The sequence below is a fragment of the Sipha flava genome, unplaced genomic scaffold (genome assembly GCF_003268045.1).
Source record: "Sipha flava isolate LNK unplaced genomic scaffold, YSA_version1 17972_pilon_pilon, whole genome shotgun sequence".
In the NCBI taxonomy this organism is placed as follows: domain Eukaryota; kingdom Metazoa; phylum Arthropoda; class Insecta; order Hemiptera; family Aphididae; genus Sipha; species Sipha flava.
The window spans coordinates 1-5261 of NW_020272143.1; the positions used below are offsets into that span (position 1 = coordinate 1).

Sequence of the window (5261 nt, forward strand, 5' to 3'; positions counted from 1 at the left end):
AAAAAAAAAAAAAAAATTCATTGAACCAGATTATTCAATAGTTAAACAATTTAATGTAATTTTGGATTGCCCCCCCCGCAAGAGAATCAATATCTGGATTAAAAATGAAAAGTTTTAGCCTTAAATCACTCAAAATTAAATTTATTTCTCCATTTTTTTTTTTTAAAGAAATTAAAAAAGAAAAAGCTCGTTCACATAGACACACAGGTTGTCGAAATACAGCCCATTAAGTTTCTAAGTGAAATTTTAGAAATTGCTGGAAAGTCTTGCCCAATATTTAACTAGAATGTTAATAATGGTGTAGTTTTAAAAAATGATTTGAGTCTGATCACATTAAAGTTCAATCAATGAATCTTTTTCACTTACTGATATTTAATATTTTAAAAATATATGTAACTAATGTTAATATAAAATGGTTTACGACCTAGTACCGCCTGTTCATAGCCTATGGGTTGGAAACTGCTGTTCTAGTTATTGCTAATGTTATTAACCATCAGATTTTACTCATTCAGAATTTATATAGCATTTGTGATAGAGGTGCACAAGATTAAGAAAAAAATTGACTTTTAATTTTCAATCAAATTAAATTAAATTAAATTTAATAGATATCTAGAGGTCAGAAAAAACATTTAATTTGCAACATATTGTAAAAATTGTATTTTCTTATTTCATAATTAGTATTTGGTTTGATTTATTACGAAAGATCACGTCGAGAGTACTTCACAGTAAAAATAAATTAGCAAGTATGTTAGTGACCAATTAACGTATACCTCTGATAAGCAAAACATACTCAAATTTCAAACAGTCTTAACTCAAAAAAATATTGTTTTTCGACATAGTTTAAAGAACATAGAAATATATACATAGTTTTCAGAGTAAAAATAAAAGTATTGGTAAAATTTGGGTGGAACCTATACTATATTTAAGCCAAAAATTGAAAAAAAAAAATAAAGTAGTATTTTACTTTTGTTGAATAAATATATACATAAGATATATAAAACTTAAAATGTATTCAAATAAGTTAACAGAGATTTTGTAATACTATTTTGTACATACTGATTTCTGGGATTCCATACCGAAACCGGATTGATGGTTGGTGAGGTTTAACGGTCTGAAAAAGACAAAACGACATATTTATAATATTGCTATTATTATTTTATAGGAACTCGACATCACCCATTATAACTATTGAGATTTACCTGATAGAATCGTACTAATACTCGGGTGTTCATGGCGGCGAACTTTCGATTCACAGTGTTAAGAGTTGTAGTAATTGCAGATTAAATAATAAGGTAAGCAAGAGGAGCTCGTGAATTTTTAGAATGAATCCGCGGCGACGAATGTTATAAAATATTGAAATCTGTACTGATAACACGTTTCGGTAGATAAAAGTCAGCTGTTTAATCCAGGTCCACGTTGCGTTAAGTGTACATATAAATGCATAATATAGCAGTTTACTGTTTACACGGCTCCGGCTTAGCCATTCGGAGTGGACTCGATTTTGTGTTTACGTGTATATTTTAACAAAATTAATATTATTCTCCAGTATTACAGTAACAGGAATGTTAAAAAAATACCTAGTTCGAAGCATTTTAATCAGTTTAATTACACCGGTTAGTATGATAGCTTTGAATATTTTCATAACCGTTTTCGTTATGATTTTTTACATTTCCTTTTTTTTTTTTTTTGTAAAATATATCTAGATATTCGATTTTTGTTACATGTAAGGCCATACATTCAAATTATCAAGTTAACAGCACCCTTTTGTTATTTATCTTCAAAAAAAATAAAGCTGTTGGTTTTTAATGACTGAAGAAAAAACAGAAATACAGTTGGAAGTACAAGTAGAAAACATGCAGTCAATCCAACAGAAGCGTAATTCTCTCAAGCTGATAGCTTTGGTGACTCTGACACTTCAGAATGCTATTGTTGCTCTTAGCATGCGTTATGCAAGAACACGAGCCGGTGACATGTTTATTGCGTCTACTGCTGTCTTCATGGCTGAGCCAGTTAAACTCATTGTATGCTTAGTGTTGGTCTACCGGACTGAATCCATATCGTGGAAACATTTTATATCTATACTAGACAAAACAATCATTAAACAACCTATGGATACATTGAAAGTTTGTATACCGTCTTTAGTGTATGTAATACAAAACAATTTGTTATATGTCTCGACTTCAAACTTGGATGCAGCTACATATCAAGTCACTTATCAACTTAAAATATTTACTACAGCTTTATTCTCAGTGCTTATACTAAAACGTAAACTTTTGAGACATCAATGGATTGCACTAGCAGTATTGATAACGGGTGTCGTTCTTGTTCAGCTTAATAATTCAACTGATAAAACTCAAAAAACACATCCAGAACAAAATCGGTGGATTGGATTACTGTCTGCGCTTGTTGCATGTTTTTTTGTCTGGATTTGCTGGAGTTTATTTTGAAAAAATATTAAAAGGAGCTGAAATATCAATATGGATGAGAAATATTCAATTGAGTTTTGTTTCTATACCATTAGGTTTCATTGTGAGCCTTAAAGACTGGACCAATATTTCCAATAAAGGGTTCTTCTATGGATATGATCTTTACATAGTATATTTGATATGTTTACAAGCGGCTGGAGGACTTATTGTAGCAATGGTTGTAAAATATGCTGACAATATATTAAAAGGGTTTGCCACTTCATTAGCAAATATATCACCAAACATATGTACTGATCAAAAAGTATAAATACTAATAATGTTGAAATTGATACTAATATTTTCAGAAGTTAATTTTATAAACAACAATTACCAACAATAAAATTCTTAAAAATCTACCAAGACAATGAAAATGTATTATGTATACTAAATTAAATGTTTTCTTAATTCTCTGTTGCTTAAATTAAAAACTACAGAATTTGCACAATATTGTTTTAAAACTTAAAAAAAATTTTGTTTTAAATTTAATTATTTAATCAATTTTCAAAAAAAAAATTTTAATATAAATCTTATCCTTATTAATTATGAAAGTATTTATAATTTTTGCTAAATTTTAACAGTCATATTTTGAAATTAGTAATAATTTATAGAACCAATCAAACAAAAATATGTAATTTAATTTAATAAACTATATATACATTGGATAATATATTAGATGTTTAATTTATTTATTATTTTATTGAGATCAAAAATATGTAATATTTTGTTTGAGATTTTATAATTTATTGGTACATAACAATTTTTTAGTCAATTTTTTAACTGTCTAATTTAAATTTTCTAATTTGGTACAGTCAACCAACATTATATGGACAGATATAAGCAAAACATAAGGTTTAATAATTTATTTAGAATAATAGAATACTCAAATATTTTCACATACACTTAAAATTAATATAAATACATATATGGAACACAATAGAACTTAGATTGTCTAAATGTCAATCAACTGGACGTCAAATTAACCTGACAAGAAAAAAAAAAAGTTTGGTCATTTAATAACTCATAAATTGTACTGCTGCTTCATGCAAGTCGAAGTATGGAATTGAATACAAAATTGCACTTTGGAAAGGTCATGGAATAAGTTACTGAAGTAAGCTGAGGATACCCAAAACGTCGAATTAAATGTTGACATAGATGAAATACAGGAGTGTGTAAACTAAGTTCATGTTTTTGGGGATTGTGATAAAGAGAATATAAATGAGTGGTTGCATATGGATATAAATGGTCCTGGATATAACTTTCAGATGATGAAATAGTTAATAGCTTATTTAAAGAAGATGATACTGAAGAAGAAGAAAATGAAACTGACAATTTGACTGAAGATGAAAATGGGCGTCTCATTCTGAAGCTTTTGATGCATTAGATTCGGTGTTTGAAAGTATAAGAGGCAAGAAGAATCGAACACTACTTGATTGTTGTACTTAAGGAGATTAAGAGATTTAGCTGCTCTAAAGAGAAAATCAACTATGAAGCAAACTAAAATATCATAATTTTTCAATATAAAATAAAGAATGTGCCAAGTCAGCTATTTTTTTTTTTTTTTGTTTTAAGATATGCTATTGTAATTATAGTTTAAATCTTTTTCAGTTAAATTTAATAATAAAATTATTAGTTTATTGATAAAAATGTCAAATAATATTACAAATAATAAATAAATTCATACAATAGTATAATTATGATAAGTGATATGTCAATCATCCGGACTACCTTTAACATTAATTAGTTCGGATAATCGAAGTTCTATAAATAATTAATTCTACCCTTTTTTTTAGGAAATATTATAAATTAATAATGGAAGTAAATGAGTAAATTAAAAAAATTATACTAGTATTTTAATTTTATTTAGTTTTATACCACTGACAATATATATTAATATATCTAGGGATATCTGTTAATTTTTGTTGTCATAAAATTGCAATATTAAATACTTATTAATAATATAATATAATATAATATATAGTATATATATACTATAAAGGTCGGATTGGAAAAATATATCTTAGTGTGGGAAAATAATAATTAGACTGATGCATGTTCATTGCCTAGTCTACCTTTAATGCAATAATAATGAATATACTAGTTCAGCGATTCCCAACCTTTTTAGTATTGCGGACCACCAATCTCGTAGAAAATCTTTGAGGCCCACCAATATTTATATATGTATAATGTGCACAAATGTCAATTATTACAATTTATTTATTAAAAAACAATTGTTTATCAAAAAAAAAAAAAAAAATTCATTGAACCAGATTATTCAATAGTTAAACAATTTAATGTAATTTTGGATTGCCCCCCCCGCAAGAGAATCAATATCTGGATTAAAAATGAAAAGTTTTAGCCTTAAATCACTCAAAATTAAATTTATTTCTCCATTTTTTTTTTTTAAAGAAATTAAAAAAGAAAAAGCTCGTTCACATAGACACACAGGTTGTCGAAATACAGCCCATTAAGTTTCTAAGTGAAATTTTAGAAATTGCTGGAAAGTCTTGCCCAATATTTAACTAGAATGTTAATAATGGTGTAGTTTTAAAAAATGATTTGAGTCTGATCACATTAAAGTTCAATCAATGAATCTTTTTCACTTACTGATATTTAATATTTTAAAAATATATGTAACTAATGTTAATATAAAATGGTTTACGACCTAGTACCGCCTGTTCATAGCCTATGGGTTGGAAACTGCTGTTCTAGTTATTGCTAATGTTATTAACCATCAGATTTTACTCATTCAGAATTTATATAGCATTTGTGATAGAGGTGCACAAGATTAAGAAAAAA

The 5261-nt window shown here is 27.1% G+C and overlaps 1 long non-coding RNA gene and 1 pseudogene across 1 annotated transcript; one reads left to right on the plus strand and one right to left on the minus strand.

The window, feature by feature from the left end:
• Window positions 1–991: 991 nt before the first annotated feature.
• LOC112680649 lies at window positions 992–1346 on the minus strand. The gene is made up of 2 exons (XR_003148328.1): window positions 1200–1346; window positions 992–1111 (listed from the first exon to the last, which is right to left on the minus strand). It is a non-coding gene; the product is annotated as an uncharacterized LOC112680649 (long non-coding RNA).
• A 111-nt stretch (window positions 1347–1457) lies between these two features.
• LOC112680648 lies at window positions 1458–2784 on the plus strand (annotated as a pseudogene).
• The last annotated feature ends 2477 nt before the right edge of the window (window positions 2785–5261 follow it).